This window comes from Gorilla gorilla, chromosome 10 (assembly GCF_029281585.2).
Source record: "Gorilla gorilla gorilla isolate KB3781 chromosome 10, NHGRI_mGorGor1-v2.1_pri, whole genome shotgun sequence".
In the NCBI taxonomy this organism is placed as follows: domain Eukaryota; kingdom Metazoa; phylum Chordata; class Mammalia; order Primates; family Hominidae; genus Gorilla; species Gorilla gorilla.
Window position 1 is genome coordinate 95,477,603 of NC_073234.2, and position 12,867 is coordinate 95,490,469.

Below are 12,867 nucleotides of genomic sequence, written 5' to 3' on the forward strand. Positions count from 1 at the left end.
AGATATTTTGGAGAAAAAACACAAGAACTTTTGACTCTAACACACTGCAAGTATAGACATTAAGTATCTGCAACAACTTCCTCATCCTTAGACACCATTATATAGAAATCTCTAATCCCTCCCTAGAGCAGAGAGTCTATATAACACAAACTGGATTCATACAGTTTAGACAAAGTCAACAACCCCACAAAACAAAACAAAATAAAAAACCAAACCATAATAGCAGTTTTGATTATCTTGTTTGGTTTTCTAATTGGCCAAGTAAATAGAAAAATTGACACTAAAACACTTCTCTTCGTATCATGTAGATTGTCTAAAATTAAAATGTAATATTTAGGCTAACACAGCTTAACTGACATTATGAGGATGGTAGAATCATATAAACCCATAGTGGGAGGTTCTTTGTGGGTTTATGTGGGACTAGTGGCCAATCCTTTTATCCTTTAGTAATCTTAAGCAGGAACAATTTGTATTGAGTTCCAGTAATTGGAGGTGTGCCTGAGTTGCTGAGGAGTAAGAATGCAAGAAATGCACAGAGAAATGCACAGTGACACACACTTATAATTTGTACTTTATTTCAGAACATGATGTTGTAAACACGAGAAAGAGATGAGTGCAAAATCATCATATGGCCAATATAAATAATTCAAGCCCCAAATCCATCTGAGGCTCAAACTGTCTCATTTGAATCATTTTTGATTAAGAAAAATACCACAAAAAATGAACAATTGCCAAATCCATCCTTTTCAAAACTTTGAGTTGTTTAACTAACTAAAAAGAAAAAAAAATACTTGAGATCACAGTTAGAATTAATATACATATATACCTCTACCTTCTGAACTTAGTTCTTGGATAAAATTCCAATGTATAAGCAAAAAAAGAAATAAATACACTGTCACATCAAGATCAAAATAATTTTAAGTGTCCCTGTGTTTCCTTTATGCAACCATTATGACATACTGGAATAATCAATGAAAGACAAAAATAATTGTTCTTTTTCATTTAACTGTGCTATGGCAAAAAGAAAATGAGACTAGCAGTCAGGGAAGAAGTTAGGAATAAGATGCAATACAAGATACTTTGTATCATTAATTATTAGTATTATTATAGGAATGAAGAGGAAAACTCTCTTAGCTGGTTAAGTTGTGGCAGCTGAGAAAAAATCCAGATGTAAATTCAGAAGATAATTTCTTTTCATAGTCTTTACTGACTATGTTTATAGAAGTAAATGTCAAGGTAAGCTTGGCAAGGAGCAAAAGAAATGAGGCACATTTCTCTAGTGTCATTCCCCAGATGTTGTCTTTTACCTTTCTGAGTATGCACAAGTCTGACACTGGGTTTCTGCTTCTTTATGGAAACAGTATGCAAACACTCAAATAACAGCAGGATAGTCATTTTTCATATATGCTTTGTTTTCGTTTCTATGACTTGGAAAGACCAAGTTTCCAAATGCAGAAATCTATGCAGTTGCTCTGCAAGTTGAGTCCTTGCTTGCACTCTGGATTTTATTTTTATTTTTTTATTTTTATTTTTTATTTTTATTTTTTTTCTCCCTCTTGCTCACTTTCCCTGGAGTCCAGAGCCTGAACCAGACTCCAGGTAAGAGGACAGAGTGAATGCCTTTCATTTCATTAACATTTTCCTTCACCTGGTGATTTCTTTTTTTTTTTTAATTATACTTTAAGTTTTAGGGTACATGTGCACAATGTGCAGATTTGTTACATATGTATACATGTGTCATGCTGGTGTGCTGCACCCAATAACTCATCATTTAACATTAGGTATATCTCCTAATGCTATCCCTCCCCCTTCCCCCACCCCACAACAGGCCCCGGTGTGTGATGTTCCCCTTCCTGTGTCCATGTGTTCTCATTGTTCAATTCCCACCTATGAGTGAGAACATGCAGTGTTTGGTTTTTTGTCCTTGCGATAGTTTGCTGAGAATGATGGTTTCCAGCATCATCCATGTTTGTACAAAGGACATGAAGTCATCATTTTTTAAGGCTGTGTAGTATTCTATGGTATATATGTGCCACATTTTCTTAATCCAGTCTATCATTGTTGGACATTTGGCTTGGTTCCAAGTCTTTGCTATTGTGAATAGTGCTGCAATAAACATACATGTGCATGTGCCTTTATAGCAGCATGATTTATAATCCTTTGGGTATACACCCAGTAATGGGATGGCTGGGTCAAATGGTATTTCTAGTTCTAGATCCCTGAGGAATCGCACACTGACTTCCACAATGGTTGAACTAGTTTATAGTCCCACCAACAGTGTAGAAGTGTTCCTATTTCTCCACATCCTCTCCAGCACCTGTTGTTTCCTGACTTTTTAATGATCGCTGTTCTAACTGGTGTGAGATGGTATCTCATTGTGGTTTTGATTTGCATTTCTCTGATGGCCAGTGATGATGAGCATTTTTTCATGTGTCTTTTGGCTACATAAATGTCTTCTTTTGAGAAGTATCTGTTCATATCCTTCACCCACTTTTTGATGGGGTTGTTTGTTTTTTTCTTGTAAATTTGTTTGAGTTCATTGTAGATTCTGGATATTAGCTCTTTGTCAGATGAGTAGATTGCACAAATTTTCTCCCATTCTGTAGGTTGCCTGTTCCCTCTGATGGTAGTTTCTTTTGCTGTGCAGAAGCTCTTTCATTTGACTGGATCCCATTTGTCAATTTTAGTTTCTGTTGCCATCGCTTTTGGTGTTTTAGACATGAAGTCCTTGCCCATGCCTATGTCCCGAATGGTGTTGCCTAGGTTTGCTTCTAGGGTTTTTATGGTTTTAGGTCTAACATTTAAGTCTTTAATCCATCTTGAATTAATTTTTGTATAAGGTGTAAGGAAGGGATCCAGTTTCAGCTTTCTACATATGGCTAGCCAGTTTTCCCAGCACCATTTATTAAATAGGGAATCCTTTCCCCATTGCTTGTTTTTCTCAGGTTTGTCAAAGATCAGATAGTTGTAGATATGTGGCATTATTTCTGAGGGCTCTGTTCTGTTCCATTGGTCTATATCTCTGTTTTGGTACCAGTACCATGCTCTTTTGGTTACTGTAGCCTTGTAGTATAGTTTGAAGTCAGGTAGCATGATGCCTCCAGCTTTGTTTTTTTGGCTTAGGATTGACTTGGCAATGTGGGCTCTTTTTTGGTTCTATATGAACTTTAAAGTAGTTTTTTCCAATTCTGTGAAGAAAGTCTTTGGTAGCTTGATGGGGATGGCATTGAATCTATAAATTACCTTTGGCAGTATGGCCATTTTCATGATATTGATTCTCCCCACCCATAAGCATGGAATGTTCTTCCATTTGTTTGTATCCTCTTTTATTTCATTGAGCAGTGGTTTGTAGTTCTCCTTGAAGAGGTCCTTCACATCCCTTGTAAGGTGGATTCCTAGGTATTTTATTCTCTTTGAAGCAATTGTGAATGGGAGTTCACTCATGATTTGGCTCTCTGTTTGTCTGTTATTGGTGTATAAGAATGCTTGTGATTTTTGCACATTGATTTTGTATCCTGAGACTTTGCTGAAGTTGCTTATCAGCTTAAGGAGATTTTGGGCTGAGACGATGGGGTTTTCTAGATATACAATCATGTCTTCTGCAAACAGGGACAATCTGACTTCCTTTTTTTCTAACTGAATACCCTTAATTTCCTTCTCCTGCCTGATTGACCTGGCCAGAACTTCCAACACTATGTTGAATAGGGGTGGTGAGAGAGGGCATCCCTGTCTAGTGCTGGTTTTCAAACGGAATGCTTCCAGTTTTTGCCCATTCAGTATGATATTGGCTGTGGGTTTGTCAAAGATAGCTCTTATTATTTTGAGATACGTCCCATCAATACCTAATTTATTGAGAGTTTTTAGCATGAAGGGTTGTTGAATTTTGTCAAAGGCCTTTTCTGCATCTATTGAGATAATCATGTGGTTTTTGTCATTGGTTCTGTTTATATGCTGGATTACGTTTATTGATTTGTGTATGTTGAATCAGCCTTGCATCCCAGGGATGAAGCCCACTTGATCATGGTGGATAAGCTTTTTGACGTGCTGCTGGATTCAGTTTGCCAGTATTTTATTGAGGATTTTTGCATCGATGTTCATCAGGGATATTGGTCTAAAATTCTCTTTTTTTGTTGTGTCTCTGCCAGGCTTTGGTATCAGGATGATGCTGGCCTCATAAAATGAGTTAGGGAGGATTCCCTCTTTTTCTATTGTTTGGAATATTTTCAGAAGGGATGGTACCAGTTCCTCCTTGTACCTCTGTTAGAATTCGGATGTGAATCCATCTGGTCCTGGACTTTTTTTGGTTGGTAAGCTATTAATTATTGCCTCAATTTTAGAGCCTGTTATTGGTCTGTTCAGAGATTCAATTTCTTCCTGGTTTAGTCTTCGGAGGGTGTATGTGTTGAGGAATTTATCCGTTTCTTCTAGATTTTCTAGTTTATTTGTGTAAAGATGTTTATAGTATTCTCTGATGGTAGTTTTTATTTCTGTGGGATCGGTGGTGATATACCCTTTAGCATTTTTTATTGCATCTATTTGATTCTTCTCTCTTTTCTTCTTTATTAGTCTTGCTAGCAGTCTATCAATTTTGTTGATCTTTTCAAAAAACGAGCTCCTGGATTCATTGATTTTTTGAAGGGTTTTTTGTGTCTCTATTTCCTTCAGGTTTGCTCTGATCTTAGTTATTTCTTGCCTTCTGCTAGCTTTTGAGTGTGTTTGCTCTTGCTTCTGTAGTTCTTTTAATTGTGATGTTAGGGTGTCAATTTTAGATCTTTCCTGCTTTCTCCTGTGGGCATTTAGTGCTGTAAATTTCCCTCTACACACTGCTTTGAATGTGTCCTAGAAATTCTGGTATATTGTGTCTTTGTTCTCATTGGTTTCAAAGAGCATCTTTATTTCTGCCTTCATTTCGTTATGTACCCAGTAGTCATTCAGGAGCAGGTTGTTCAGTTTCCATGTAGTTGAGTGGTTTTGAGTGAGATTCTTAATCCTGAATTCTAGTTTGATTGCACTGTGGTCTAAGAGACAGTTTGTTATAATTTCTGTTCTTTTACATTTGCTGAGGAGAGCTTTACTTCCAAGTATGTGGTCAATTTTGGAATAGGTGTGGTGTGGTGCTGAAAAGAATGTATATTCTGTTGATTTGGGGTGGAGAGTTCTGTAGATGTCTATTGGGTCCGCTTGGTGCAGAGCTGAGTTCAATTCCTGGGTATCCTTGTTAACTTTCTGTCTCGTTGATCTGTCTAATGTTGACAGTGGGGTGTTAAAGTCTCCCATTATTAATGTGTGGGAGTCTAAGTCTCTTTGTAGGTCTCTAAGGACTTGCTTTATGAATCTGGGTGCTCCTGTATTGGGTGCATATATATTTAGGATAGTTAGCTCTTCTTGTTGAATTGATCCCTTTACCATTATGTAATGGCCTTCTTTGTCTCTTTTGATCTTTGTTGGTTTAAAGTCTGTTTTATCAGAGAACTAGGATTGCAACCCCTGCCTTTTTTTGTTGTCCATTTGCTTGGTAGATCTTCCTCCATCCTTTTATTTTGAGCCTATGTGTGTCTCTGCACATGAGATGGGTTTCCTGAATGCAGCACACTGATGGGTCTTGCCTCTTTATCCAATTTGCCAGTCTGTGTCTTTTAATTGGAGCATTTAGCCTATTTACATTTAAGGTTAATATTGTTATGTGTGAATTTGATCCTGTCATTATGATGTTAGCTGGTTATTTTGCACGTTAGTTGATGCAGTTTCTTCCTAGCCTTGATGATCTTTACAATTTGACATGTTTTTTCAATGGCTGGTACTGGTTTTTCATTTCCATGTTTAGTGCTTCCTTCAGGAGCTCTTTTAGGGCAGGCCTGGTGGTGACAAAATCTCTGAACATTTGCTTGTCTGTAAAGTATTTTATTTCTCCTTCACTTATGAAGCTTAGTTTGGCTGGATATGAAATTCTGGGTTAAAAATTCTTTTCTTTAAGAATGTTGAATATTGGCTCCCACTCTCTTCTGTCTTGTAGAGTTTCTTCCGAGAGATCCGCTGTTAGTCTGATGGGATTCCCTTTGTGGGTAACCTACCTTTCTCTCTGGCTGCCCTTAACATTTTTCCTTCATTTCAACTTTGGTGAATCTGACAATTATGTGTCTTGGAGTTGCTCTTCTTGAGGAGTATCTTTGTGACATTCTCTGTATTTCCTGAATCTGAATGTTGGCCTGCCTTGCTAGATTGGGGAAGTTCTCCTGGATAATATCCTGCAGAGTATTTTCCAACTTGGTTCCATTCTCTCCGTCATTTTCAGGTACACCAATCAGATGTAGATTTGGTCTTTTCACATAGTCCCATATTTCTTGGAGGCTTTGTTTGTTTTTATTCTTTTTTCTCTAAACTTCTTTATTTGCTTCATTTCATTTATTTGATCTTCCATCACTGATACCCTTTCTTCCAGTTGATAGAGTCGGCTACTGAGGCTTGTGCATGCATCACGTAGTTCTTGTGCCATGGTTTTCAGCTCCATCAGGTCCTTTAAGGACTTCTCTGCATTGGTTATTCTAGTTAGCCGTTCATCTAATCTTTTTTCAAGGTTTTTAACTTCTTTGCCATGGGTTCAAACTTCCTCCTTTAGCTCGGAGTAGTTTGATCGTCTGAAGCCTTCTTCTATCAACTTGTCAAAGTCGTTCTCCATCCAGCTTTGTTCCGTTGCTGGTGAGGACCTGTGTTCCTTTGGAGGAGGAGAGCAGCTCTGATTTTTAGAATTTTCAGTTTTTCTGCTCTGTTTTTTCCCCATCTTTGTGGTTTTATCTACCTTTTGTCTTTGATGATGGTGATGTACAGATGGGGTTTTGGTGTGGATGTCCTTTCTGTTTGTTAGTTTTCCTTCTAACAGTCAGGACCCTCAGCTGCAGGTCTGTTGGAGTTTGCTGGAGGTCCACTCCAGACCCTGTTTGCCTGGGTTTCAGCAGCAGAGGCTGCAGAACAGTGGATATTGGTGAACAGCGAATGTTGCTGCCTGATCGTTCCTCTGGAAGTTTTGTCTCAGAGGAGTACCTGGCTATGTGAGGTGTCAGTCTGCCCCTACTGGGGGGTACCTCCCAGTTGGGGTACTCGGGGGTCAGGGACCCACTTGAGGAGGCAGTCTGTCTGTTCTCAGATCTCCAGCTGCGTGCTGGGAGAACCACTACTCTCTTCAAAGCTGTCAGACAGGGACATTTAAGTCTGCAGAGGTTTCTGCTGTCTTTTGTTTGGCTATGCCCTGCCCCCAGAGGTGGCGTCTACAGAGGCAGGCAGGCCTCCTTGAGCTGTGGTAGGCTCCACCTAGTTCGAGCTTCCTGGCTGCTTTGTTTACCTAGTCAAGCCTCGGCAATGGCGGGCACCCCTACCCCAGCCTCGCTGCCGCCTTGCAGTTTGATCTCAGACTGCTGTGCTAGCAATGAGCGAGGCTTCGTAGGCATAGGACCCTCTGAGCCAGGTGCGGGATACAATCTCCTGGTGTGCCATTTGCTAAGACCATTGGAAAAGCGCAGTATTAGGGTGGGAGTGACCCTATTTTCCAGGTGCCATCTGTCACCCCTTTCCTTGGCTAGGAAAGGGAATTCCCTGACCCCTTGTGCTTCCTGGGTGAGGTGATGCCTTGCCCTGCTTTGGCTCACACTCAGTGCACTGCACCCACTGTCCTGCACCAACTGTCTGACAATCCCCAGTGAGATGAACCCAGCACCTCACTTGGAAATGCAGAAATCATTCGTCTTCTGCGTCGCTCATGCTGGGAGCTCTAGACTGGAGCTGTTCCTATTCGGCCATCTTGGCTCCACCCACCTACACTCTGGATTTTATAAAGCAATTAGTTTTAAATATGCTCTTGGAAGAGAGAGTGTAAGATTTGAATTAAAAACCCTTTTCTCTGTGTCTTGCTTCCATATTGAACAAAACCAACTTCTTTTAGAGAGTAGAAAGGTGTGAATAAGACTTGTCAATACTTTGGCCTTTTTGTGTTTTAGTCATATTTTTCTATGTTTATGAGACAGCATCTATCTAATCAACTATTATGTCATAACTTGTCAAGCCAACAGGTGTTAACAGAAAGAAATTGTCCCAGTCTCTTTTACAATACATTGGCTTTTAATGTCAGAAATATCAACTAATACTACTAAGAAGAAACACCATTTTACAGTTTACTTGTTTTGTAATGAGGGTGGTACAACCCTTCCTCTTGATACCTTGAATCACTATCTCATTTTTTTTTTTTTTACATTTTCTTCACTTCTGAACTTTCCTAAAATACTTTGTTACCTCTGTTTCTTCACTGCCTACTCATTCTTAATTTCCCTGTGGTCTGAATTCAGCCCCATCACTTTCCTGAAATTTTCTTCATAGTCACCTGTGACCTTTTAGAAAACAAATCTAAAAACTTTTTTTTAATTCACTCATTTTTTTGACCTCTTTATAGCATTTGCTTTATTGACTGCCCTCATTGCTTTGAAACTCTTCTTTGTTCCCTTAACTTCCATGACCCCATATAAAACTGATTCTTACAACCAGCAGCATATCCTTTCAATTTCTCTGTTTTGGTCATCGCTAAAAACCATGAATTATTTTTGATTTATCTCCATTCTTTTCCTCCAAGTCTTGCCTATTTTTCCTCTGTAATTTTCTATCTCCTTTTTTTTTCTTCTGAAATATCCTATTACCACCCTTGTCCAAGTCTATGTCATACTTGTTCTTAACTGGTTTCTTTGTATTCAGTTTTTTCCTCATTCCAATCATTATAAAACTACTGCCAATTTTTTCCCCCAAACAATTTTTATTGAACAAGTCATTCCATCATGGCCTGTGTTTGGAAGAGGCTGGATTCAAGCCAGTTGGGAATGCATCTGTTCTGATGATATATTTCCCCTAAATTAGACAGACAAATTGTTCCAGCAAAGATGCAGAGAAAACACATCAGCATTCATCTTGGATATAGATGCTGAGGCCAATTTAGTCTGAAATGTTGGTTAGATTGCATGAGCTAAAGGTCAGAACTGTGCTTTCAATGACAACTTGAAGAGTTGGAAGTTGGAATGGAGCCAATGAAAGAATGTGTTGAAGAATATAAGAGGCTCTAAACCAGAAAGAGCAGGCCAGTGTGAGAACAGACAAGGGAAGATGTTATACAAGTTCTCAAAAGAAATGGAAGTCAGGGGACTAGGTTGAGAAATTTTGGTTGATAAACAACTAGAGAGGGTGTGGGGATGAGAAGGGAGTGGCGAAGCTAAGTTCTACAGTATATGCTGTGATTTTTGCCTTAGGAATAAAGGTATGCTGACTGAGCTTATGAACACCAAAGAGGGGGGGCAAATAATTTTCTAGGCTGATTTGCCAGAGAGCAGTTGTTCTTTGAATTCATTTATATGAACATGTTGTTTTCATCACATGAATCTAACAATTTTTCTTCAACCATTCCCACATATCTGCCATATTTCCTATCATGCTATGATCTTTCTTCTCTGCTTTCATGAGTTCAACCTTTCTTTTAAAATTCAGCTCATATTCTATCTGTATCATTTAATTTTTGGTTTAAAACAATGGAAGCAAACACTGGCTAACTTAATTCCCCTTTACCTATTCATTCCCCCCAAAGGGTTTGGGGAGTCAGAGTTTACAGGAAGGATTCATGGAATCCACAGAAGGCTAGAAGATCAGGGTTGAGACAGTCGGAACCAAGGAAGCTCTGGAAGCTTAAGAAGTAGGAGGCACAGCAAGTCTCATGGCAAGAAGAGCTTGGTAAGGACTTGGTCACTACCACTACCGCTGCCATGACCTTGACCTCCAACTACCCCCTGTCTTTGCATCCTCCTTGAATTCAAAGTCCTACCCATAGAAAATCCGGTTGGCCCAGATTAAGTCACATGTCCATCCCTTGTCTGGTCCAGTTTGTGGAAGAGATCTCTGCTTCCATAGTGTATAGAGAACAATAGCTCCAACGAAGAGTATACATGCTGGAGGCTTTCCCAAAAGGGAGAACAGAATATTGTTAGGAAGAGGAGAGTCAGAGGCCCTGAGGGCAGGAACTTTATTTTTGTATTCTAATACTCCAAAAAGGACTTTGCACACAGCCTGTACAAAATAATTTTTATGAAAGATGATATTGACCAACTGTTCCATTTTCAGTGAATTATGTCCTATGAGAATCACCTGCATGTTTTATTTAGTTTAATATGGGATGAATCAAAGGAGGGCGACTGACATTTACTGCATATTTACTGTGTGCTAGGTACCATACAATTTTCTCTTGTAATAATAATGATAATAACAACAAATGGCATTCATTTAGCTTTATTATTATAACCCATGCATGAAACTCATTGGTTTAGATACATTAGTTCATTTAATCCCTGTAAGAATCATTCAAGATAGATCTTATTGTCTTTTTTCTTTTTTTGCAGATATGAGTACTATTGGCTAGAGAAGTTTAGTAACTTTCCTGAAGTTTCACAGAAGATAAGTATAGAGTGGGAACTCAAAACTATTTCTGTCTGATTCCAAAGCCCTTTTAATATTTTGTATTGCTTAAGTAGCAAGAATAGAGTTTGTAAGAACATACAATATCAATAAATGTTTCATGTCCTTCATCATTAACTACTCCAGATAGTATCAACCGGGAACTTACTTGGAATGTACATTCTCTGCCCCCTCAACAGACCTACTGAATCAAAAACTCTGGAGGTCGGGCCCAGAAATCTGTCTTTTGGCATACTTTCCAGGTGAGTCTGATGTATTCTAGGGTTTGAGAAGTACTGACCTACCTCCCTTCTCACTGTTTGTATCTTTATGTGGCGCCACACCTATATAAGTTGTGCTGAACCTTTATAGTCTGATTATTGTATTATTTTATATGCCATCACTTAAACTTTATTTGTATTTTTTATTTTCCAATTTTGATTTTTAATTTATTTATCAGATGTAGTCTTATAGGCTACTCTTACTGAAGTCTCACATATATGACAAAAATATAAAAATATGTGTGGAGTGTACATATAGGCTTCATGTCTATTTGCCTAGTGTACTGAACTATTTTTCTCCTTTTTTTTCTCTGAAAATGTTTTATCTGCTGGGAGGTAAACAGAATGAGAAATGAAACTTAATCCATGCAGCTAAGACTCATCTCTGCTACTTCATACCCTTCCCTAGAGGAGCTAAATGTTTTAGACAGTGGCTTTATATTACCTTCTCTTTCATCTCTTGTTGGAGTCTCAATGAAGGTATTAAACTATTAATTATGGTTATATATTTTGCAAAATTTGCCTTGGATTCATTGAGAATCTGCCCAGGTAATCAAGATTCGACTACTTACAAATTAAATATTCATCGTCTGTGCTCTAAAATGTAAAGATTGTCTGCTGATCACTTGGGCCACAACACTTTTCAAGACCAGGTAAATATTCTAAATGAATGAAGATTCTCTGCCCTGTTCCTCTCACCTGCGTGTCAAGCAGGTTGAACATTATGAAGGTGGTTTTGAAGATAATGCTAGAATTTATGAATGTCTTCCCCCACTTTCAACAGGGACATGAGTTGGGAAGGGCAAGATGAATACTTAGCTTTTCCTTCTTTGTACATCTCTCCTGTTACTTTTGTTTAAAAAGTGCATTTTATTTAACTCTTTAATTCCATTAACTTATTTTAAGTTTAAAATACAAATGAAGTAACTAAATTTAATTATTTTTAATTGCCAAGATTAGGTCTACTTACTTCTTCTTGTTATCTTTAAGGAAAACAATCTGAATGTTTATCACTAGGATCTTTCTTCTGTATTCAAAATTTCCTTGAAAAAAGAGAGGGCTCATTACCTTATTATTTTGTTATATTAAGTGCCTATGCTAGCACCTATTTAGGCAGTGTTTTTTTAGGCAATGGTTATTGAATATGGGATTGAAAGTGTCTTCTAAATAAATGAACTATTATTATATGTCTCCTGAACTTTAAAATTTTTGAGATATATATTAGAGATGCTTATATATGAAATTTACTTGAAAATTAATGGAGCTTCACAGAAACTCTGATCACCTGCACTTGGTCTCTCTACAGTCTAATCATTCATTAACTTTTCAACTGTTTTTTTCTTCTTTATTTTTTGTTACTCAGGGTAAAATGTTTAGCATTCTGGTGTTTTTTCTTATCCATTGGCCTAAGGAAGATAAAAGAAGCATGGAGCAGCCCAGGATACAACCTACAGCTTGGAGCTAAACTCATTCAAGCCCAGACTAGGTCAGCTAACCCCTAGACAATGCACAAATGTGTGATCAAGAAAAAAAAGAGGCTGGGTGTGCTGGCTCGTGCCTGTAATACCAGCACTTTGGTAGGCAGAGGTGGGTGGATTCCTTGAGCTCAGGAGTTCGAGACCAGTTTAAGCAACATGGCAACACCATATCTCTACAAAAAATACAAAAAATTAGTTGGCTTTTGTGGTGCACACCTGTAGTCCAGCTACTTGGGAGGCTAAGATGGGAGGTAGAGGGTGCAGTGAGCTGAGACTGCGCCACTGCACTCTGGCCTGGGCAACATAGTGAGACTCTGTCTCAAAAAAAAAACAAAAACAAAAACAAAAAACCCAAACAAACAAAATTAAAAGCTAAAATAAAAAAAAAGTAGAGTCACTGAATTTCAGCATTGTTTGTTAAATAGCATTATTCCAGCAATGACTGAATGATACAATCAGGTTTTCATTTCCTTTCCATTCTTAATGTTACCATCCTATTATTCATTTAGACTATTGCTAGACAGCTGAGAAGTCTTTCAACCTTTAGATTATTTTCCTCTCTCCCCATTTTATGCACCACACCAGATTCATCTTCCTGTTCTAAAACATTTAATGATTTTGTATTATTTTCCAAATGA

The 12,867-nt window shown here is 38.1% G+C and overlaps 1 protein-coding gene across 1 annotated transcript in view; it reads left to right on the forward strand.

The window, feature by feature from the left end:
* OTOGL (otogelin like) overlaps window positions 1-12,867 on the forward strand; it is a 273,380-nt gene that overhangs the window by 24,787 nt on the left and 235,726 nt on the right. Inside the window, exons 2-3 of the mRNA XM_031016545.3 lie at window positions 9,611-9,753; window positions 10,416-10,733. The gene's annotated coding sequence lies outside the window, so the exon portion shown is untranslated. The remainder of the gene's footprint in view (window positions 1-9,610; window positions 9,754-10,415; window positions 10,734-12,867) is intronic.